General features: G+C 41.0%; 1 protein-coding gene and 1 long non-coding RNA gene across 2 annotated transcripts in view; one reads left to right on the top strand and one right to left on the bottom strand.

Annotated features, from left to right (window-relative positions):
• DIAPH1 (diaphanous related formin 1) overlaps positions 1-25,519 on the top strand; it is a 270,343-nt gene that overhangs the window by 168,008 nt on the left and 76,816 nt on the right. The window lies entirely within an intron of this gene.
• Positions 24,050-25,209, bottom strand: LOC130267285 (uncharacterized). The gene is made up of 3 exons (XR_008843126.1): positions 25,061-25,209; positions 24,249-24,369; positions 24,050-24,160 (listed from the first exon to the last, which is right to left on the bottom strand). It is a non-coding gene; the product is annotated as an uncharacterized LOC130267285 (long non-coding RNA).

The following is a 25,519-nucleotide window of genomic DNA, read 5'->3' as shown; positions in this document are numbered from 1 at the left end:
CGAAAATAATGACAAATTTATCGGCAACTCGACATTTATTTGTTTTTGCCTCATGAACTCTGAAACTGTATTACCTTCTGCCGGGTCCGGGAGATTTGCTCATTTTTTTCTCACATTTGAAATGTATGATATGTGTGAGGCAATGGCAAAATTTTATAGCGGGTGCCATAGATTACATTCGGTGAAGACGAGCAGGAAACATTTAATTGCAATTCCGTTCTCGTATAGTTTACATAGGTTCCTATTCTTTTGTTTATGTTCACACTAGCACCTTGGCTTCCATTTATTGGAGAAGCAATAACTTTAAATTGAACAATGGGTCCGATGAGGTTTTGTTGTAGAATGCTGTACTATTCTTGCTGGTAAATCTGGTGGTATCTCTGTCCAAATCCTCCAAAAGAGGTCAAACATAAATGGAGACAATGTCTAAAATGGGACTGATGTCATTTATTTCAACCATTGTTTTGCGATTATACACCAGTCAGCCATAAAAGGACTGAATAATATTTATTACTTAGTTACAATGTCTGGCATCTGTCAAGGGGGGAGATTTTTTGGGACACAAGCAAAAACAGTCAGTTCATAAAGTTGATATTTTAGAAGGTGAGAAAATGGATGTGTAAAGAATCTTGACTTGGGCAAGGGCAAGATTGCAATGGCTAGACTATGGGTTAGTGCATCTTCAAAATGGCAGGCTTTATGGGGTAATCCCAAAATGCAGTTGTTAGTACCTATAATAAGAGCACAAGGAAGGACAGCTGGTGATTGGCAAACATAGCATGGGCATCCAAAGTTCATTGAAGGTGTGGAGGCAGAGGCCATCTGGTCTGATCCCACAGAAGAGCTACAGTAGCATAAAATGGAAGAAAATTTAAGTTAATGTTGGCTTTGATAGAAATGGGTCAGAACACATAATGCATCACAGAGTTCAGAGACCAGTGTCAGTGTGCCCATTCTGACCCCCTATACACCTGAAATTGCCTCCATTAAGCTTCAGCACTGGGGAAGAGATGAGGAAAAGGCAAGGCAGCAGAGGATGTGCAACACATACCACCTCTCTTACAATTGTTTTAGATCAAGTTCATGTGACTAGAGCTTAATGGAAGTACCAAGTCCCATGCCCAGAATAGGCTATTTCTGGTTGAAAAAACATGTATTTTTCCTTAATGGACAAAACTTTTACATTTCTACTATTAGACTGTTGAACATGAGCTTATAATACAGAGATGCAGCGATATGTGCTGTACATAAAATATATATAATATGTTGACTCCACTTCTGTCATTTATTCAGAGCTCCCAGCATGCCCTGAAGCTACATTGACTCCCAAAGGATTCCTGACATAGAGTTGTGTGTCATGCATTGTGTTCCTAATTAATCCAGCTCACTCTGAATCCCATTCGAAAAGGCTAGAATGAGGTACCCTTTAACTCTTTAGATGCCACAGGCATTAACAATAGCATCTTACTGGACAGCCAAATGGAGGGTATCACTAAACATGTAAAAACTCGAACTATAAAATTATCACATATTTAACCCACATTGTGAAAGCTGTGCGATAAAAAAACAATGCCTTACTCTTCTCTTCCCCAATATAATCTGTCAGGGTAGAGTCCGGAGGATGCCATACACTGTAGACGGTTGACCAAACCCGACTTTGGTCAACTTTGCACCTTTTTTACCTTTTAGAATTCTGTTGGCACATGTGTTTACACTTCGGAGTGATATGTGGGGCCAGTCAGTCATGGTCCTCTCTACTGAAGACATTATAGTCGACATGTCATGGATTTTTATTCCCAAAAACCCCTTTAAGCTGAGTAATAAATGGATTTAAACTTCACAGTGCAAGATAACAACATAAAACTTTTGTTTTTAAATCCCTTTATTTTGGCCAGTGACTGGTACTTATGATCTAGAACTGATGGACCTAATGTATACATATGAAACATGGGCTGAAATGATGTTGTTGTTTGTTGTTGTATTGTTGTTTGAGAGTTGAGGGTTAACTCTCTGTCTTTGTATTATACTGTGTACATCTTGCTTGTCTAAAGCTGAACACATTGCATTTCTATCTCTGGCTGGTAAAACAAGTTGTTCCACTCTGCACGAGAGCCAGGCATGAAGACAGCTAAACGTTGCACGTAATAACTTTTAGAGGAGTGACTGATGTGATTATCCTGATATTTGTGCCGCACTCTTAAAATACCGATCAGTTTTGTCCTTACCAGAGTAGCTTTTATACTACTGGTTGAAAGTCACCGTCCTGCCAAAACGTGCTGAACTTGTTTGAGCACAGTGCAGATGCTGAATTAGTATTCGGCAGCGAGATTAGATTCCTGTTACAAGCGGATAATTAGGTTGAAAGTACGGCAAGTAATGTGAGCAGGGAGAAGGGGAACTAAACGTTAATGTGTTCATGATAGTGTGTGTGACCTCAAGGCGCTTCCTCTAATCCAGTAATACCCAGCAGCTCCAATCCTGCTATGTTCTGGATTTTCCCTGTGCTCTAGGGGCTAGCTGATGCCCAAATTCAGGGCAGGAAGCTGCATAAATGTCTAATCTTCTAAATACTTTAACTCAGCAGGCTGAAGAAAACAATCTGTTTTTCTAGGACAAGTAGATATAAGTTGTGTTATTTTTCTGCCAGTAATTTCTCCGAGGAGTCTGTACTGAGCCAATTTCTTCAGTGTCGAGGTAACCTGAAGCATAGTCTTCTTATCTCGGAGGAGTGTTTACTTAATGAAGATCTACATTTACAAGGGTTTGGGCTGTAGTCGTGGTGAGGTGTACAGTACAGCCATTAAGGCGGAAACATTCGTAAAATCAGTCTGTCTCAGATTTTTGAAGTGATCTTCCAAGTTTCTTAGAAACGTATATGCACAGCTGCAGAATAGTGTAGTGCTCAATTCTGAATTTTAAACAATATGTTTGGCCCTTATACACATGGCCAAGCCTTGTGCAGAGGGTGTCACAGTGGAAGACAAAGTTCCCTGCAGCTTTTTTAGTATGGAGCTGCAAGGATTCAATGTGCCACCATATGGTGCTTCATTACATGCCTCTGGTATGCTCCCTTAGAATCATTGGGGAAGATAAAAGCTGCCTAACTTTTATACAGTGTAAACATAGACTAGACAGTCTAAGAATGTGCCAGATCTTTAAGAGTGACTCAGGCTGTTTAAGGATATGCCAGTTTTTCACACGGTCTTGTCTGAGTTTGCACATTCTATTAGTTGGCTTACTTGAATGCCAAAGATGTGGGACAAAAGGTGCCACATGTCCTTTTTATAGCTAGTTTTTTCTTCTTCTTTTTGTTCAATCTGCATGTAGGCACTATCTCTCCTAGTGCTTCTAAAAGAAACTGCCTTTTAACATGGCATGGGATGGAGCTTGCCCCATTTTTGTATGGAATCAGATAGGGCCTCCATGTAAAAGCAAAAAAATAACTTTTTATGGTCGCCCTACTACAACATGGAACAACACTACTGCCATGCGCCTTTCAGGTAGTGGTGGTAAAAGGAATGAATTACCAGATTTTTTTTTTTTTTACCCTGATTAGACGCTTTTGACACTTGTTTTTTCTAATAGTTGTTAGTTTTTCAGTTGTTAGTTTTTCAGTTATTTTCCAATGGACAAGGAACAGAAAATAATTTTTTTGGGGGAAAAAATCAGTTTTGGTTTAAAATGATCACATAAAAAGTGAGACTTTGTTATTTGATAGTAGTCCATGAATAAGAGCTATATTCGTATTCAACAGCATTTACTATTAGCTGTAATAATTATTCTGGCTATTTTGGTATTCTTGAGCTGGAAATGGAAGTTTATGTTTATTTCTTCAAATTCTACCCTCTGCCGGAAACTGCCACTTCATCTTCCCATCAAGAATACTATGCTGACTGTTGCCTTGGAAACTTGAGTTTTAGGTATTTGTGCTACAATTTAAATGCTAAGATGTTGAAATTGTAACAAAAGACAGCGCAAGGCTGCAATTTCCATCAAGTGCATTTAACCTGTGTGTGGTTCATGAGGGTGTGAAGCCTCTTTAACTCCCCTAATCTGCAGAAATATACTCAATGGCCGACATTTATCATTGTCTTTAGACAGTTTTTTGTGTCTACAAAAGGCGCAAAAGAGGCGCAAGCAGGGTTTATTTGCACCTTTTTTGCGCCTTTTTGTTTACACATTTTTGCTGATTTTGAGTTGAAATCCACTGATTTTGGTAATGCACATATGGGAGGGTTTTGTGGACTGCGCCCTTTTTGTGAAAAGGCGCAAAGCCACTGAAAAGTCTCTAAAACTACACCAGCCTAGACTTGGCTTAGCTTTTTGGTGTATGTGAAGAGAGAAACTTCAGAAAATGTGACCTGCACAAAATTTTTCAGATGCTCTGTGACACTTTAATTTGGTGCTCCTACACATTACCAGCACACACAAAATAGGGGTAGACAAATGCTTCACTTACACCTACAATGATAAATGCCGGCCCATGTGTCTTGTCGTAGCTGGTTAAACACATTTATCAAAGTTCCCTGTCCAAATGGTAGCTGCTTTAGAGCTCGGCGAATATCATATTGTATCTACTGCATCATCGGTGCTACATTAATAGAAATTAATGTAGCATCTGTAATTTGCAGCGTGCGCCCTCTTTGACATCTGAGGTCCTGTTCCGGAGATCACAGGGGTTACAGCAATCAGACCCTTATCCCCTATCCTGTTGATAGGGGATAAGTTGTTTTTCACCGGACAACCCTTTATAATTACCTCTAGAAAGTGGTGTAAATTATATTAAAGATCAACACCTAGTCAGAGTTTTGGTTTGTGGCTCACAGATAGCCATAGATGTGCTTTATACTTACGCTAGCTTTAAATCCGTATCGTAGGCTACATTCGGTTCCTCCATTGCAGATTCTGTTCAGCAGAGCCTGACAGATCCCATTGAATTTAATTTGGCCTATCCGGTCTCCGGCTGGTGTTGGTTATTTTTAGAGATGAGCGAACTTACAGTAAATTCGATACGTCACGAACTTCTCGGCTCGGCAGTTGATGACTTTTCCTGCATAGATTAGTTCAGCTTTCAGGTGCTCCCGTGGGCTGTAAAAGGTGGATACAGTCCTAGGAGACTCTTTCCTAGGAATGTATCCACCTTTTCCAGCCCACCGGAGCACCTGAAGGCTGAATTAATTTACGCAGGATAAGTCAACTGCCGAGCCGAGAAGTTCGTGACGAATCGAATTTACTGTAAGTTTGCTCATCTCTAGTTATTTTGCTAAATTTTAACCAGGCAACAAAATTATGTATGTAGCTTTCACATTGTACATGTAGTGTAACATATTTGTACATGTAGTCTGACCTTCCAACATCATGTTATAGTGCAGGAGGAGTTGAGCAGAATGATAAAGATTGAGTATAAATTGTCCTTTGATTGCTTCATATCCCTGATCTGCTTAGGAGTCCAGCGGGTGGTCTAATCATTGAGCGACACTCACTGGACTCCTAAAAATGGAAAGATCAGGGATTTCAGTTAAAGGGGTACTCTGCCATAAACATCTTATCCCCTATCCAAAGGATAAGGGATAAGATGTCTGATCGCGAGGGTCCAGCTGCTGGGGACTGACGCAATCTCTCCTGCAGCCCCCCGAGTCATCACTGCATGGAGCCAAGTTTGCTCTGTGCATGATGACTCACTATACAGGGGCCGGAGTATCGTGACGTCATGGCTCTGCCCCTCGTGATGTCGCGCTCCCATAGACTTGCATTGAGGGGGCGGGTGGGACATCACGAGGGGGCGGAGACATGACGTCACGATACTTTGGCCCCTGTATGCAGTGATGACTCGGGGGCTGCAGGAGAGATGGGTGGGGGGCAGATTATTCTGTGGTGAATTGTAGGTTTGCACCAGGTTAGAAAACACTGGTCTATTGCATTGAAGGGAGCACAGGTGTTTCAGTGGATGAGGAGGCTGATGTGTGGGACCTCACACTTACAAACAAGGAATTATGGAAGTTGTAGTTCAAGAGAGGAAACTCAAATAGGAAATAGCCAGTTCACAAAAAGATAGCCAAAGCATTAGGGTTGACTCAGAACATAGCCATTTAGCTCCAAAAAAAGCACGGATCCTTCCTAAGCATGTCCATTACTATCTGGCAGATAAGTATTAAAATCACCTTATGGTGGATAACTCCTTTTACTGTGGGGTCCATATCGGCAAACAAACTTCAGTGTATCCACATCATGGCCATAAAGGTTGAATAGATGAAACATTGGCCCAGATTTATCAATATGCCTGAAACCTTAATTGTCCTATTTTTCTCACAGCCACCAATCACAGCTCAACTTTCACTTTACCGCAGTGAAAGTTCAGCTGTGATTGGTTGGAGCGAGAAAAACCAGACAATTTGGGTTTCAGGCAGATTAATAAATGTCCCCATTTGTCTACTTGTGTCTACATTGGGTCTTCTCCACCTCAGTACACTCTGTTTTGGGACAGAATAGCATGGTAGATTACACTATTCTATACCACAAAGAAAACTTTCACTGGTGTGAAGTAGACCAAACACAGTAACCAATCGGCTTTTTTTCTTCAGATCACTGCTTTTTTAGGTTCTCCATAAAAAAAGAAGTTTCCTGTTGTAAACCTAGCCAAAGTACAAAGCCTTCTCATTGCATGGGCGGTAATTTGACTGCAGTAAAGTTAGAAAACATTAAGAATACATATTGCTATTACTATATATAATGCACTTTATTCACCAATTTAAGAGAACAGTGTACAGTGGAATCTGTGTGCACCATATACCGTAAATAAAGAATAAGAATTATTATTCCCGTACGCAGATGTTGCCCATCGCAAGCAGTTGTTGGAGGGATTGCCATTAGCTCATTTTATACTATACAGTGATCCCTCAACTTACAATGGCCTCAACATACAATAGTTTCAACATACAATGGTCTTTTCTGGACCATCGTAACTTGAAACCAGACTCAACATACAATAATAGACAGTCCAGATCTGTGAAACTTGTCACAACTGGAGGAACTGACCAATCAGAATAGGCATTCACTGGTAAATCACCTCTATTACTGAAGTGCATGCACTGACTGGCTGTCTGGTAGCGCCCCCTACAGTACAGGGAGGAGCTAAAAGTTCTGTACTACTCCTTACCTGTGCCAGGGTTAGCTGCTCCTTTTGTACACCAAGTAAGGGCGGCTCCATTTGGGACACTGGGTGTACTGTATAGGACCCTGAAGAAGCTCCTGTCCTCTACATAAACCATTGTTTCCCAACCAGGGTGCAAAACTACAACTCCCAGCATGCCCGGACAGCCAACGGCTGTCCGGGCATGCTGGGAATTGTAGTTTTTCAACAGCTGGAGGCACCCTGGTTGGGAAACACTGACATAGACAGTGATTACAGCTCCCAGCAGATCTTTCTTACTTTTACATGTAAGGATTTGCTTTATCTGTATTAGTTATCTACTTATTTTTCTTTAATCCTCACTTTTAACTATTTTTGGATGACATTTTGGTGGCTTCAGAACCAATTACCAGGTTTCCATAGAATTATGGTCTCGACATACAATGGTTTCAACATACAATGGCCGTCCTGGAGCCAATTAATATTGTAACTTGAGGGACCACTGTAGTTGACTTCAGTTTGTGCTTTTATGGGCCAAATATTACTGCTTGTGACCAGAAGATAAAGCCGTCCTACGCTAGCATACAAGGAGGATGAACGTGAAGCCGAGTGATTAAACGTTTCGACAGTACTTCTATGACTTAATTGTGTCAGTGCTAAACAAAAGCCTGTAAATTCTCGTAATGCCCAGGATAGTGATAGCATGAAAGGAGAGCAGCAGCCACAATATGCTGTTTGTTGTAACCAGCTTCTGTGTTCTCTGCAAATGAAAGCCCGGACACGCGTCTGGTATGAAGTAATGCTCTGAGAAGACTTTAAAGCATTAATAGGACACCAATAAGCTGCACAGAGAACTCTACCTTCATACAAAATAAAGAAGCGTCAGAGGTGTCAGGGGAACACAAATACACTGAAAGTGCAATGAAAAGGAATACTCCAGTAGATCAGAGAGAGCTCCTGCCTTTTAGAATGCCAAGCCTGTCCGCTATTAAGCTTAGTGCTGTGTCTGGTTGGAGTCTGTGTGTATACAGTAGGTTTTATTGCAGCAGTATACTTTTTTTATTTCTTTCCTAATGTAAGTGCCTATGCATAACTAATGCCAAGGAATGACATCCTTCCTAGTAATACATAGGAGTTCCCCTTGTCATATAGCTTAGACCAGGGTGCCTTTGGCTGTCCGGGCATGCTGGAGGCACCCTGGTTGGAAAACACTGGCTTAGACCGATGTATTCTCCTTGCCATGTTTGTGTCCTCCTGTGTTTGTATCCTTGTTCACATCATTGATAGTAGATGGTTGAGAAAACTCCTTTCCCACTTATTTACTTCACATGTGACGGAGCATGCCCACAATACTCTCCCAATGAGTCAGATATAAGAAAATGCAATAAAAGCAGATGAGAAAAAACAAAAGTACGCTATCTTTCATGATCTTCTAATATCACAACGTAGAAGGTGATATTAAGACTTATGATTTATTACAATGTGGATCTGCAGGATAAAACATTGTGTTAACTATTTGACCCTTCAAGTCACATTCATTTCTCCATGTTACAGGAAAAACAGACAGCTACATTGGGAGTTCACCAAACAACTCCCTATAGATTACTTTCCTATGCCCTATAAAAGCAGGTTCACATATGTCTAGTGATCTGAGGTAGGTTCTTTCCAGCATGGTCATGCCAGATCCCAAAAATGTTAAATATATAGTTTTCCGAGCCTTTGTTGGTCTGGCACAATGTGATCATATGGAGTGTCCGAGGGGGATCCCAGATTCAGCACATCCAACTTTCCCCATCTAGTGTGGCTCTGGATACCTAGCATATTGGGATTACAATATGTAATAACACAATTTTTGAAATATATTTTTATTATATTTTAGTGGAGCCTTAAAATTCTAGATGTATAATTTTTATTTTATTTTTTCTGGCTTTATCCAGCAGTTTTACATAAAAGAATTCTGTACCTATCATCTTTCCATAAAAGGTACTTTTCATAGAAGCACCTTTTATAAAAGTACATCATCTGCCTTTACTACTACCCCCTTCCTTTTGTTCCTTTCTGTTCAGTTTCTATTCACTACATATAGATAAAAATCTTGTTTCATTTTTATTATATCTTTTGTGGCACTGTGCACAGTTGCTTCTTTTACCTCTGTTACAGTAGTCCCTACATCCCCTTCCCCATAGTTAATTTCTCTGAAGGGTTACAAGACTGTTCTCCCCCCCCCACACATCTTTTAATTTAAATTAGAAATGAAATGTCAGACATCCTTTTCCCCTAATTTTTCTTTCCTTTTCATGCTCCTGATCCAACTTCCTCTAGTTTTTTCCCTTTCAATTAGTCCATCACAACAGTGGTGACAGTTCAATTATTTAAATGCCAAGTGCCTATTTTTAATAAAGCGTAAAAAAGGCAGAGAAGTCAGATAGTTGGAGCGCACAACTCCTTAGGGGGAGACAGAAGAGAGTTACTTTGTGACACATAACAGGGGTTTCCATGTGATTTCCATATTCCACGCTTGTGCCGGTGCCCCAAATATGGAGGCCGCTATATTTTCAAAGGATCTCCGTTACCAGCCATTACTGTAGTATTCCAAATGAATCACTGACAGGAATCTGAGAATCTTCTACTGTTAGGGAGACTTTTTATTTCTATTTTTATTTTACGAACACTTTTTGTGCTCCCAACAGTTTGCTTGCCAGAAGAGGCATCTTATTAGTTTTTTGCATAAATACATGCAGAATATTTGAACGGGTTTGGGAGAAAGTGTAGTGTTATGACCGTCTTTTATTTTTATTTTAGTTTGATTCTACATGGAAGGAAAGATAATAGGGTTGAAGTTTCGATGTAGATGTCATAGGAGAATATTGAATCTATTAAGGACTGTAGGCCAGCAATCCATTTTGGGTGGGTTATTGGTGTGTTTTTAATAAATCAGATCATTATCTTTTAATTTATACAGCTTTTTTGTGACCTAAAGCCCAATCATTAGTATAAAAACCGTCCCTAAGTTTGGTTAGTACTTTGGAAAGCTGGGAAATTTGCTAGGGCCCACTGGTTTGTGATGCCTACTTCGACCCTTGTTATAAGGGCTTTTTAGCTGACTTACCAGGTTGTAGCATGATGCATAAAAAGATATCCGATGCCCACTGCCTGACCTTGGTTGCATGAGGTATTCACTAATGGTGTCACTGCTTTCTCAGGGTATGTTGTCACTGCTTCCTCAGGGTATGTTGTCACTGATTCCTCAGGGTATGTTGTCACTGATTCCTCAGGGTATGTTGTCACTGCTTCCTCAGGGTATGTTGTCACTGCTTCCTCAGGGTATGTTGTCACTGATTCCTCAGGGTATGTTGTCACTGATTCCTCAGGGTATGTGGTCACTGCTTCCTCAGGGTACGTTCACACAGATATAATGCTGTGTAGAAATCTGCTCAAAATGTGCTTGAACATCAGGTTCTGTTTGTTTGTGGGAATCTACATTGTAGTTCAAAAAATTTTTGTCCCTTAACTAGGAACCGGTGTTTGGCAGCGTAGGTGTCGTTTAACCCCATTGAATGTGGATAAATCAGCTTCCAATACAATGACAACATTTGTGGCATGGAATACGAAAATCAGATTCACAACAGACACTTCTAGACCAAAAAATTAATATCACAACGTGATGACAATTGGCGCTGGAGACTCTTCAGTGTTCAAGTCGGCTAAAAGACAGATGTAACTAGAAAACATGGTATATTTGTAGCGGCAATGCAAGGTACTGCAACATTGGCCCAGATTTATCAAACTGTGTGTGGGAGTAATTTTCCCACAACAACCAATCACAGCTTTTCCTTAGGATAGGCAGTCAATTTTGAAAAGTTGAATAGGGAGAATAATAAGGATAAGACTGAGTCTGTCACCATGAAAACACACAGATCTACTTAAAGAGCTGTATACAGTATTTGCTGTATTTATTTTTTAAATGAAAATTTTAACAATAATTTTTTTTTGCAAATATGTATGTAACCTTTAAATTCACATTTTTGTGTAGCAGCAGGCATTTCTCTATTCAGGAGGTACCTCTGTCTGTGTTTATGCTTTTGGTTTCTGGTGTATATATGAAATGACACAGCTGCCATTACATAAACAGAGTGGTAGAAGGAAGAATTAGGGTGGCGAGTCTTAACTCTGCATGGAAATGTGTTACTGTGCATTAAAATAACTTTGCACAGATGGGTAGCTTAGGAGGGGGGTAATGGCTTTTATATATAGACTTTATTCAGTATTTCTATTTAAGAGAATAGCTATTATGTAGGTGCAGTGTTTCATATGTGATCTTTTTCTTTTAGACGTCTAAAAATACCTGCGTAGTCCATTGAGCGCGGGTGCCGCGTTCCCTTGTTATAAAGCACTAGAAATTCTTTATCAATCAGTGTTGTAAAAGTTTTCAGTCGAAAATGGAATTGGAAAACTGTCTGCGGATCTTTTAAAGGCTCTCCTGATCTGGTGACTGTTCAGACATGCAATCTAAAACCTTAACGCCGAACAATTGAAGCACAATTAAAGTGCAATATACACTACACACTGCTATTGTTAACAGTTGGCTGGAAACTCAAGCTTAATGGAGGAGTGAATTGCAAAATTGCTGAGAACAGAGCCATTTTAATGTATTTCCTCTAAACTCTCAACAGCATGCAGTTAAGACTCCCCAATTTAAAAAAAAGAAATACTTTTCTCCTCTCTGGAAGACGTTCGCTCTATAAGCTCGAGCTGCATACACTCCATTAAGTGCATATAAGCACTTAGGAGATTATAAAATATAAATGACTTTTGGCTCTATAACTGATGAATTCTGTTTGTGCAAAAAGACCCAATACATTAGCACAGTATATTCTGAATATTTATTGAGCCTGCAAAGGCACGGCTCTACCTGGAAGCTGTATGGTTAAACTATGAAATGCCTTTTATTTTTCTGATTCCCCCCCCATTCTCTTGGCTTGGTCTGCTGTGTCCTGAGAGGTTTCTAACCTCTAAACATCTCAGCAGACATGCCACTTCATCTCGGCACATGCTCATTACTCCAGAGAATGCAGAGACCCAAAACAGCAGCTCAACTGGAAAGAAAAGAAATTGAAAAATAAATAAAAGGAAACCAGTAGAACAGATGGGATTCTAACCCCTGTATCTTCATGGACAAATTGTAGGATATATTGTAAGAGGAAGCGTGCTCTAGCTACTACTTTTTTTTTTTTTTTTTTTTAAACTGGTATTTATACTGTAGGTGGATATTATATAGAGGTCAGATGATTTTGCAAGTAGACTTTTTAGTTCAAAGAGTAATTTTGACACCATATTATGTGACCAAGTTATTAAAAACCATTCAAAAGTAGAACTTATTAGATATAAAATTTTTGGGAAATTGCTCTGAAAAATTTGACTTTTTTATTAAATGGGTTGTCAGGGACCTTTTAAGGGTATGTTCACACTGTGGAATTCCCACAGAGTACAATTCCGCGCAGTGAACGTTCCCATCAGTGTGGACAGGTCTTCCGCGAGACCTGTTCACACTGCAGAATTTCAGCGGTGGACAATTCCGCAGCTGAAATTGTTCAGCACAAAGAACATGTTAATTCCGCGATTCCGCGATTACTGCATAGCCGTCAATGGTGACAGCGCAATGCCCCGCGGGCCTACCGCCTAAGTATCTTTGGCTCCGCCGCCTGACTGAGTCTCCGCTTGCGGAATTCCGCAAACGGAGATTCCGCAGTATGAACATAACCTAAGTTTTTTTTTTTGATGATGATAAAATCTATTTTCAACTGTCAAATGCATTTTTACTGTTTAAATAAATTATTTGAAAACCTTTCTGTGATCTTTTGTGTTCTGCTTCTGAGGAAAACTGTCTGCACTGTTGTCTTCATTGCCCCACTTCCTGTATAGTGTGCATCCTGTAATGGAATTAGCTTGTTGAATTCCAAGCTAGAGTGTACAGCAGGAACAGGAAGTTCTTAGACAAGAAGTGTCAGACAGAGCAGACAGTTTGCATCAGAAGCAGAAGAAAGCATGAAAGACCACAGTTTGTAAAACAACTTTATTTAAGTCCACAGAGAGGTAGTAAAATCATTTTACCAATATATTTGAAAGTAAAAAATTGTTTATCTCCTTTTTAAATGGGCTTTGTAACCTTTTGCAAAAAGAAAATTATGTAGAGGAGGCGATTGTGGACTTAAAGGGGGTATTCCGCTGCTCAGCGTTTGGAACAGTTTCCAAACGCTGGAGCCAAACTGTTCCAAACGCTGGAGCCGGGAGCTCGTGACGTCATAGCCCCGCCCATCCCATAGACTTGTATTGAGGGGGCGGGGCTATGACGTCACAAGCTCCCGGCGCTGGCTCCAGCGTTCAGAACAGTTTATTCCAAACGCTGAGCAGCAGAGTACCCCTTTAACAGAAAAAAATACACTGAGCGCGCACAGCACAGTAGTCACTCACTTGCGTGAGCAATCTTTTCTAAAATGTACTACACATAATGACCGCCGAGTGTCATTATGTGTGGTACATTTTAGAAAAGATTGCCCCTGTGCAATAATAATTATAATAATAATAAAATATATATATAATGGCCAGGATACCCCTTTAACATTTTATGGCCTTTCTTTAGGATATACTGTAATTATTAATCTTTGAAGGTCTGATTCCTGGCACCCCTTCTGATCAACTGATTAAAGGGGCTGCAATGTTGTAGTGTACCTTGTACAGCTCCGACCATTTTGTAGTGGCTGTACCCAATACGGCATCTCCTGGCAGCTCAGCTCTGGTTGCTATGGGCTACTGCCTGACTCTTCCTCTACACAGGTTTTGATAAATCCCCCCCCCTAAGTGTACAGAGCTGTGCCTATTAAACCGTGAAGAGACAGTACCCCGACTGCGCATTGGCGATCGCTGCAGTGTCAGACTTCCCCAGATCTCATATTATTGATCTGTCTTAAGGATAGGCCATCAATATTAATGTCACTCTTCAATAATAGGCTCATGTTTAGGAGCAATATACCACATTTCTCATTTCACATAACATGGAAATATTCCTCCTTGCATTTAAAAGCCAGTTCAGCCTTGGTTTTCTACATTTAAGACTCCGTACGACAGTCTAATGTCTTCCAGGAGAACTAGTACCCCTAGAGAGGTGTCTCCAGCATGGCTAACAGATACAGCTACAAATGGTCACCATAAATAGTAATAATCTCTGCTTTCCACAGATGGTGAATGGCATGCATAACTGCATTGGTACGGGTTACCCCTCCTCTTACCCTTGCCTAGTCCTTTGCCTCTGCCTGTGTGTTAATGTTCTGACCTTCTGTTCAGGAAAATCAGGGCAAACAGCTCTGTAGTTTATGCCAAGATGGGAACTGTGCTACAGAAATGGAGCTTACACCAGAGGGGAACACATTACTGTAGACTCTTTAGGCTTTCCAGAACTATTTAGACTTCTCCAGGTTCTTAAAGGTTTAACTTCAATAGAAAACAACCTGAAAATTCAGCTTTTGTGTCTCTTCTTAGATGTGTCCTACCCAGAACTAAATGGTAAAGGGATGTCAATGCTATCATGTAAGTCTATGTGCATGCCAGATGTTAGGAGCATTTCCTGCCATAAACTGCAGGTATTGTTGAACTTGATGTGCTAAGTTTTAAGGACTTTTTTTAGTGTAGGGCTGTGCTGCAGGATTGGTCACAAGATTGGCAATTTTCTCGACTCCCCGTGGCTCAATGAATGAAACATATCTTTGCCCAAGTATATTCAGTTTTAGATGACATGATTCAAAATGTAGAGACTGTGGAGGGAGGCCACAGTCTCTACACTCATTGACTTCTTTCCCTGAAGTGGTATGGCTGCTCTGCCTTCCCCTCCGGTAATATAATGCAGTACAGTTCGGGTGGACTTAAAGGGGTATTCCAGGCCAAAACTTTTTTTTTTATATATATATATCAACTTGCTCCGGAAAGTTAAACAGATTTGTAAATTACTTCTATTAAAAAATCTTAATCCTTCCAATAGTTATTAGCTTCTGAAGTTGAGTTGTTGTTTTCTGTCTAACTGCTCTCTGATGACTCGCGTCCCGGGAGCTGTCCAGCTCCTATGGGGATATTCTCCCAGCATGCACAGCTCCCGGGACGTGACATCATCATTGAGCAGTTAGAAAGAAAACTTCAGAAGCTAATAACTATTGGAAGGATTAAGATTTTTTAATAGAAGTAATTTACAAATCTGTTTAACTTTACGGAGCCTGTTGATATATATAAAAAAAGGTTTTGCCTGGAATACCCCTTTAACACGCTCATGCCTGACCTAGACTAAATCCTGTCACTGTTCTGGACAAACATTTCTTGCTTGAGAAATAAAAGCAGCTTCTAACTTTCTTAAAACTCTATTTAAAATTAGAAATTCTATAACTTGGAGTATGGATGTGCGACTCCAGCTGTTTCCTGCTGTTTTATAATAATGCAGAATACATTATTGTAGTCTATGAAAATACATTATGTCACCGTAGTATTGCTAATGTGCGCTGCTCTCTACATCTCTTTCCTCAGCACAATTATTTGCCGCTGTGTCTTTTGTACAAAGTCGCATACCAATGAAGCAAAAGTGAGAGCAGACAATGGATGACCAGCCCAGCTCGGGAAATATGCTTAGTGTCATTGTTTCTAGGCTAATCCCTTTCACTTTCAGCCTGCCTTCAAACACTGATAGAGAGGACGTGAACAATGGGAGGATTTTGTTAGGCTTTTCCCTGTTGAGAATTCTTCAGATAATCCGGCCTTGAAACTCATTTCAGATTAATTGCCTTCTTATGATTTTTTTAAAGTGACAGTCCTCGAGCCCCGAATTAGTCACACATTGTTCAGATTTCTAATGCAGATTTAGCAGTTTCACACTTAATTATTATGTTATAAATAGCTTTGCAGCGATCTGGACCAAAGTTATTCTGATTAGTTGTGATAATAGTACAATGCAATTATTTTAGTTGCTAGAGGGGTTGTTCAGAATTAGAGAAAAAAAAGAGAAAATTGTGCCACCCCCATCCCCAGGTTGTGTCTGGTAATGCAGCTCAGCTTCATTGAAGTGAATGTGATTGAGCTGTATTACAATACACAACCTGTGGACAGGTGTGTTGCTTTTTTTGGGAGAAAGCAGACATGTTTTCCTAGTCATTCACAACTCTTTTATGTTCCTAAACTTTCGATGTCAACAGTGTGTTTAGTTCATATGCAGTCTTAAGTCCCATAATAACTTCCTTAGCCACTTCATCTCTGAACTACATTACCCAATATACAAAAGATTTGAAAAGTGGTTGCCCAATGGAACAACCTCTGTGTTTATGGGTTGACCATATACATTTACACACATTTTAGGTCAATTGAAAAAAAATGATACCAGAACAATAAAGCCAAGTTAAGTTAAGTTAATCTGTTGGAAGCAGGAATAATGGGAATGTGTAAGGATCTGAGTGATTTAAAGGACCAAAGTGTGATGTCTAGTAGAATGGATTAGAGCATCTCAAAAATAGCAGGTGTTGTGTCTGATATGCAGTATTTAGTATGTACAAAAAGTAGTCCAGGGAAGGACAACATGTAAACCAGCAACAGCCAAAAGTGCCTGTGCTGACCACTGTTCCCTTCTAAAAGTACCTACGATGGGCCTGTGAACCGGACCATGGAGCAATGGAAGAACGTTGCATTCATCTGATGAATTGCGTTTTTACGTCACATGGCCTGTCAAGTGTGTGTTCATCGCTTACCTAGGCAAGGTGTGGGATAGAGATGAAGTGTGGCAAGTAACCAAGCCAGTGAAGCTGGTTATGCTCTGGGCAATGTTCTGCATGAAACGTTGGATCCTGTCATTCATGCAGATGTTACTTTGATTTGTACAACCAACCTGAACAGTGCCCACTTTCACCATGACAATGCCATATTGTCATTCTCTTCAAACCATTGAACACTTTTTTTTTTTTTTTTTTTTTTTTTTTTTTTTTGCAACAAGCTTGAGGTGATGACTTTGTTTCCAAAGTAACCAAATATCAATATGTTTGCAGTTCTCTAAGAAATGATCATTCAGATCCCCATGCTGACTATTCAGATCCCCATGCTGACTATTCAGATCCCCATGCTGACTATTCAGATCCCCATGCTGACTATTCAGATCCCCATGCTGACTATTCAGATCCCCATGCTGACTATTCACATCCCCATGCTGACTATTCACATCCCCATGCTGACTATTCAGATCCCCATGCTGACTATTCACATCCCCATGCTGACTATTCACATCCCCATGCTGACTATTCACATCCCCATGCTGACTATTCACATCCCCATGCTGACTATTCACATCCCCATGCTGACTATTCAGATCCCCATGCTGACTATTCACATCCCCATGCTGACTATTCAGATCTTTGGTAGTCCCATAGCAGTCACTGATTCAAGGAGGTTGTGATTTAAAACACAACCTCCTAAGAGCAGTTGTTTTATCTAAAATGGCTAGTACTTCCCTCATATCAACTATGTTATTTCTTAAGGCTTATTTTTTGGTGACGCAGGGTCATCTTGTACTGGCATCTTTACTTTTGTTGGAGTGCATCAGAAATATTATGTGCCAGTACGTAAGTGTTAAAAAGCAGTAACTCCCCTTCACTTTCAGCATGGCTGGCTTTTTGATTTGTAGTAAACTGTACAGGCCTCATCATAAATGAAAGTTCAAGGCTATTTTAATTTACAGAAGCTAAAACAATAGTTCCCTGATGAAATAAAATATTTCTGGATGTGTCTTAGGAGAGCCATGTACACACAGCTTCCGTTAATGGCATCATGAACGAGTGCACCTAACCAGGTATGCTTAAATCCTTGCCTCAGGGAGGAATTGGTAAGTGCCTTTCCAGCTCCATGGTAAACACCAGGCCTGTCGTTCTCAGAGTTTCGCCAGCATTGCAGATGGGAGTCATAATTGAAAACACATGTAGTGTAAATCACCTTTGTGAAAAAGCAGCCGAAAAAATTAGTGTGCTGGGAGCATGTCTGCCCCGTGTGCGTGGTTTGTTTCCAGCTCTACCTGTCCCAAATTATTTTCTTTTGTTTAGTTATGCGTATTTTTCTTCATGCTTCATTATGTTGAGCTGCGCTGACCCCCATTGGGGTTAAAGCTGGCTTTCAGATCTTGTGCAGGTTCTGCCTTACAGGCCCCAGCTGTAATGAAATGGTTCCTTTCGTCTGCTCAGCATGGCTGATTTATGTAATCTAAACTGACAGGCGTTCTTTGTTGGGAGAAGTTCGGAGAAATGTGACAGGTTTAACAGTTCGTAGCTTTGACACCTCGCTCCCTTGGAGTGGCAGCGGTTCTGCAGGTATTAAGATTAACACTGTGCATAATTGTTTTTAGGACAACGGAGAATACTGTGTGTAAGTAGGAAAAACAAGAAAATAGTTTTTATTTGCTGCTTTCGCCATTGCTGTCTAGTTTGGTGTTCTGTAAGGGAAAATTCACACATTCACGATTCGCTGTGGGTTTGCACAGGTACAGTCTACAGCAGCTTATGCTACACTCCTTGTGGATAAGGTTTCCTCACCCACCTGCTGTGCAACATTTCTGCCCAAAAATCCACCTTCGGTGACGAATTTACATTTTTTGTGGATTTCACCCCTTCCATTGTTTTAATGTACAGCAGTAAACCTATTTCGAGACACACTCGACGAGAATTTGCTGCAAATTCCACAGAGTGTAGACAGACATGGACACAGATGATTGCTATGGTTCGCACATGCATGCCGAACCTTTGTCTTGCCCCCTCTCATAGACGTGAACGCAGCACCCCCCACACACACGATCAGACATGTTAACCCCCTATCCTTTGGCTAGGGGATAACATGTATAGGGGGGGGGAGTACCCCTTTAAGTAATTGTCAGATTGGTTGTTGTACTGAAGTACCTTGGGCCCCTTAAGTTAAATGGTGGATTGTCCATCCTTGTTTTACAAATCTGCCAGAATGCAAGTCACTCATATCAAGGGTCTCTTCCATCTGGCTTATAGAAGGGGTCTCAAGCAGGGAACCCTTATTTGTGAAGTTCATATGCCCTGTAGGGCATATGGATAGTGCTTGCGTTCATGTACAGACCCTGTTAAAGGTTTGTCTACAATTAGAAAAAAAGGCTAAAGTTATTGGGGGAGATTTATCAAAACCTGTCCAGAAGAAAAGTTGCTGAGTTGTCCATAGCAACCAATCAGATTCATTCTTTAGTTTTTCAGGGGCCTTTTCAAAAATGAAAGAAGCGATCTGATTGGTTGCTCTGGGCAACTCAGCAGCTTTTCTTCTGGACAGGTTTTGATAAATTTCCCCCAATAACTTCTTAGATAGTTACAATAAGCACTCCTGTATATATGTGATGGCAGTTTTATTAAATAAGTCCCAGTTCCTCAATATTTGCTGAGTCAGGTATGTTATACCAAATAATGTGTAGTATATTTATTTTTCTTTACGAAGACCAGATCATGCTGGTAGCTGCAGGTTCTGTAACAGGCACTTCACTTATATCGTAGATACTAGAAACAAAGAAAGTTAGAGCTTGCACTCACCATCCAAAAGATATGCTTTATTTACTTCGTGTCCTGCATGACAGGCGGGTGGGAAGAGGCCGGGACAGACTGTTTCACGGTATACCGGCTGGAAGAAGCGCCCGATCCCCGTGAAACAGTCTGTCCCGGTCTCTTCCCACCCGCCTCCACCCCCCACCAGCCTGTCATGCCTGACACAAAGTAAATAAAGTATATTTTTTGGATGGTGAGTGCAAGCTCTATCTTTCTTTTGTTTCTAGTATCTGCTTGGTACTTATAAGCTTTGCACCACCGCTACAAGAGATTCATCCACAGGATAGTCAGTCCCATCCACACCACATCAGTGCTGTTTGCCTTAGTCTAGCAGTGCCAGACAATTTATTCTTTCTTTTGAGTTCACATATATCGTATGAGCATGCGTACGAGACTTGGTATACCTGGAGCTGCTCTGGAAGAATTAATGTTCAGGGCTTTATGGTTACATTACTACCCTAACCTACCATATTAAGATGGTGGCAAAAGTAAGGAGAAGACGTTAGCTAGTTATAGTGGGCTTACTTGAGCATTTCTTGCTTTTCCCTGATAATTGCAGTCCCTGTCTTATAGACATTGTAGTCACCTTGTGCCTTTGACAGTGCCGTGCATACCTTCTTAGTTACACCTTCTGAGGAATGTGTTCCTTCAAAGCCACCTGTTGTGTGACGTAAATACCAAGTAAAAACATAGATATTTGTCACTACCATTTGATACAATTTGTCCGCGTTTATTAACAGTATATGAAGAGAACAGTTCTGGTCAGCAACATAACAGGGGTCATGCACGTCTCAGATGCGTGTGACAGCATGATAGATAACAGGGGCGCGATGGCAGCTTATAAATGAAGTTCAGGAGTCACCGTGAACAAGTGAAATCTATTATTTGAATCTTCACAGCTTGATGCTTCTGAGATATTGTTCACCCAGCAGTTGGCCAGGTAGCACGGCAGCAGGAGCCCGTTTTGGACATGAAGGCTTCATCCGTTCTTATTATATGCTTCAGTAGCTGTTAGACACTACCCCCACGTACCATCTCTCTATTCGTCCTCAGAATTGGTTTAAGTCTGGCTGCTTTTATCATCTTTATGCAGACCCTTTCAAGAATTTCTTTATGCTAATCCAGTAACAATCCAATCCACAGAATGAAATCCCTCATATCATTTGGAGGATTTCGGATGACTTCTAGCATCTTTGCTACTCCTATTCTGCTAAGTGTTCTGGTAAAAATCTCTTCTTTAAATTTTTAGGGATTTAAAAAAAAAAAAAAAAATAAGGTTATTGTTTTACAATTTTGGTTGTCTCTGCACAGATGATCTAAATTTACCTGCGTTGTTCTGGCTTCACATTCTCTTTCTAACACATGGATGAGTTGTGTAAATTGTCTCCCGCAAGGCCTTCTAGTGACAATGTTTCAGAAAAAAAGAATAATTTTTTATATAAGAAGGGAATATATTACCACAAATAGACCCCTATGGCATGTGCAAAGAGCTTTGAGAAACTTGGCTTACAAACAAGGTGTTCAGGCTGTGAAGATCCTGATTGTCGTTGACAAAGTAAACAATTCTATTGTATGTCATTATAAGACCAGGGGGTACATATTCATGGCCCCCAACAAAACTTCTCCAGAAAAATGCTAGGTCCCAAGCCCTGGATTGCTTAGTAAACATTAGTTTTATTTTATTTTTAGCATGGGGTGGGGCCTGTATCTGAGTGCGAAGGATGATGTTTGGTATTTTTTTTCCTCTTTGAGCCCATAATGCCAACCTATAATACGGTAATAATAAGCTTCTGTTACTTCCATACCATCGCTTTGTTTTCATGCACAGGACCCACACACACACGTGCTGTAGATAAAAGTATTTGATATTTTACTGTTGTCTTGGACCTTTCCCATCATACCAAGCAGCCAGAGACAATATGCCGTAAGTCACATGGTCTCCAGGGGGCGTGGCTATTGAAGATGAAGGCAAGAGTTCAGTCTTTGAGATAGAGGAATGTATCTGTAGGCAATCGGGTCACCTCCGTACTGCGAATGGGAGGTTTGGTGCACCTTGATCATAGTGTGTATGGGGGATTTCAGGAAACTAATATTTTGTAGGGTTTATCATAGTAGTATATTCAGTTTGAAATAAGATGCTTTATATAAAGTCCTTTTAAATGCACCAGCCAAACAATTTTTTTTCTAGGTGCATGTACTTAGCTCTGTTCTGTCAAGAGAAATCATCCAGTCAGGAGTTAACAAATTACTGGCCTTCCATAGAATGAGTTGGGTTTGAACTTTAAACCCATCAGATTAAACACGTCTGCATTGTTAGTGAGATTGCTCGGCTTTTAATAGCTTTTTTTCTCCCCTGGCTATGGACTGTTCTTGGTTAACTAGAATCCAATTTACAACAAACGTAGAATATATTGAACAACGTTTTGCAAATTCCACTTTACTGCAAAGCTATATCTTTGCTAGGTGTTAGTTGTGAAGTAAAACATGTTTTAAACAATTGTAGTTTATTGTAATATGATCCATTATGTTTCATTTGGAGACAAAACACTCATGTTGCTGCACTCATCGAGCTTCTGTAGTTTTACTTTATCCTGCTGTCAGTGGGTCTGGGTTGGTTGGTCACTGAAACCTTTTTACCTCTCATAGCTTTATTATAAACTCACGTTTTTATGTTAATGGAATTCTCCGTTTTGAACAATCCCAACTTGATAAACAGGTCCCCTGACAATTGGCTGATGACAAAGTATCCCCATGCTAGGATCCCAATGATCAGAAATAATTATGGGGAAACCTGGTGGTAAGTGTTATATTTTCCTGCAGTGCCTCAACAGGAGAAATGAAGCATTACACAGTAGTCTGTGTGATGTAGGACATGTCCTCCAGAGTGACAGACACTTCTTGTAGCTGGATCTGGATCCTTTACTGAGTTAAAATGGTCCATTTATATTCAGGACTGTAAATGCAATGTTATTCCAAGGTTTAAAGTCTTTTTAAGATCCCCAGTTGTGCTAATTTTTATTTTTAGTGGCTTCTGGTCACCCGCACTAAATTGCACCCCCAGAATCCCACCCCCTTCATACTCACCTGCCGACCAAGAGCCCTACGGATGCACGCAATCACGCCCGAACCAAAACTACAACTCCCAGCATGTTGCACCATAACCTAAACTGTAGAACTATAATGTGTAACATGCTGGGAGTTGTAGTTTTGGTTTGGGTCAGCTTCAGAGCCATAGGCTGTATCAGGGCATGCTGGGTGTTGTAGTTACTAACTGTAATTCCCAGTATTCCTTGACACAGACGATGGCTCTGCAGCTGACACAAACCAAAACTACAACTCCCAGCATGTTACACAATAACCTTAACTGAACTACTATACAGTGCAACATGCTGCAACACCCACACAACCATAGGCTGTATCAGGGCATGCTGGGAGTTGTAGTTATCTAGTAACTAAATGCAACTTCCAGCAGTTTCTGACACATAAATTAGAGTAAATAAAATGCACTACAAACTGGAGAAGCAGAACCCCCCCCCCCCCGCCCCGTAACACAGCGGCGTTCACTGTTATCCAATCAAAAGACTCCGTGTATAAGTCCCTATGAGGACTGAAAAATAGTGATTAAAATATTTTAAAAAGTGCATATGTATGTGAATAAGCCCCTTTCCTAATAAAACTTCTGATAATAAATGGTTCCAATAAAAACTACAGATCACGGCACATAAGATTACCCTCATACATCCCTGTATATGGAGAAAATTGGCGTTATAGGGGTCAGATGGGGGGGCTTGCCTCGGGCGTAAAAGGAGCTAGCTACAGCTTTCCCGCCGCTAAGTGCCTGGCATGCTGCGATCACCGTGGCCGCTATTAAACCATTAGATCACCGCTGTTAAAGTTGACAGCAGTGTCTAAAGGGATCTTATAGCCATCCCTGGTGGTCTAGTGGGGGGATCAGACTATTTTGGTTGAAATTAATTCATCTACCAGGACAAGTGGATTTTCTTGAGGGACAAGTAGATTGTGTTCCGCTTTAGTCCCTTGGACAAGTAGTTTTTTTTTTTCAAATTTCCACACCCCTGGTGTGGTACTGCTAGTCCATTCTATTGAAGTCAAAGGAACAGAGTTGTAATACCACACATGACCTTGAGGGCAGGTGTGGCAGCTATTCCTATTTCTATTCCTGGATAACCCCTTCAACAGACCCAGTATTTCGTAATATCTGCAATAATATCTGTGGCAGCTTATCTCATGTACTGTACCAAGATAAAGAAGCACCCTGTTCCAAAGCTGCAGGGTATATACTTACTCCACAGCAGCCCCAGACTCTCTTGGTAATTCTTTGTTTGTTTCCACTGTTTATTTTAGCAGTTTACATTTCCTCCAGTGTCCTTGTGTAACTTCTTCTCAATGCTCCGGCCTGCAAGATGTTGAAAGGACATTCATTAAATTTAGCAATTTTCTTGGTCTGTATGAAACATACTTTAAAAATGTATTTTACTTCTTACCATTTTCTTGCAAATGTCAAACTTCAAGTGAGTCTGTAGGCTGGAAAAGCTCTCCAGCAACCTTAATACGTTCTCCCAGCTGACAGCAGCTTGGAGGAGCTACTGCATCTCAAGACAGGAACTTGAAAGGTTAGGAGAAGAGTGATTCAGTAGGGGTTTCCCTCCCTGGCCTTCTGCATTATATTCTCCAAAAAGATAGTCTGTTTATACTGATATAAACATCTTCTAGAATACGGAGTTGTCATTAAGTTCTCTAGAATTTATACAGATGTCCACCCGTGCCATGGCTGCATTATTGTAGTATAGAGCACTGCCTTCTATGGAGCAGTATGGGGGAGGATAGCACTATACACCTTATATCCCAAATAATCAATTCCTCATTCCACGCCTCACGTTACCCTAAAATTGTGTCAGTTGTATGTGCTCTTGGCTGTACCAAATGCATTCATACAGTGTTTCTCCGAAAATAGGACCGGGTCTTATATTATTTTTAGCCACAAAAAACCCATTAGGGCCTATTTTCAGGGTAGGGCTTACGTATTTACAGTACAGTATGCACATTAAACAACATGGCGGTTCCACGGTATTTACACCCCCCCCATTATTATCATGTGATGGGCGCAGCTCTGAAGCCCAATGTCCCCCCCACCACCGGTTTATCAGCCCAGCACCCCACATCGGGGTAATAATCGTTTGTCACCCGCAAGCGCAGCTTCTCTCCCCCCAAATAATGATCGCCCGCTGCGCTGTATCTATTCCTGTGCCCGGGCTGCAAATAGGGTATTACAAAACAAACTTTAACTTTACCGTACCTTCATCCTCCGTTCCCCCGTTGCTAAGGCACCGGCCTCATGGTCCCTCCGCTGTTATCGCTGCTTCCTGGTGTTGGGACGTCACAGAGCCTTCAGCCTATCACCGGCCACAGCGATGTCCCGCCTCGGCCGATGATAGGCTGAGCCGACTGTCAAGTAAGAAGCCGGCCGGCTTGTTACATCACAGTGGGCTCAGCCTATCATCGGCCGAGGCGGGACATCGCTGCGGCCGGTGATAGGCTGAAGGCTCTGTGACGTCCCAACACCAGGAAGCAGCGATAGCAGCGGAGGACAGTGAGGCCGGTTCCTTAGCAACAGATAAACGGAGGACGAAGGTAAGTTTGTTTGTTTTTTAATACTTGCAGCCCGAGCATTGTCTAGGTCAGTGGTCTTCAACCTGCGGACCTGCAGCTGTTGCAAAACTACAACTCCCAGCATGCCCGGACAGCCGTTGTCTGT

This window comes from Hyla sarda, chromosome 4 (genome assembly GCF_029499605.1).
Source record: "Hyla sarda isolate aHylSar1 chromosome 4, aHylSar1.hap1, whole genome shotgun sequence".
Classification (NCBI taxonomy): Eukaryota; Metazoa; Chordata; class Amphibia; order Anura; family Hylidae; genus Hyla; species Hyla sarda.
The sequence above is the reverse complement of the archived record's forward strand: the minus strand, read 5'-3'. Positions and strand labels throughout refer to the sequence as shown.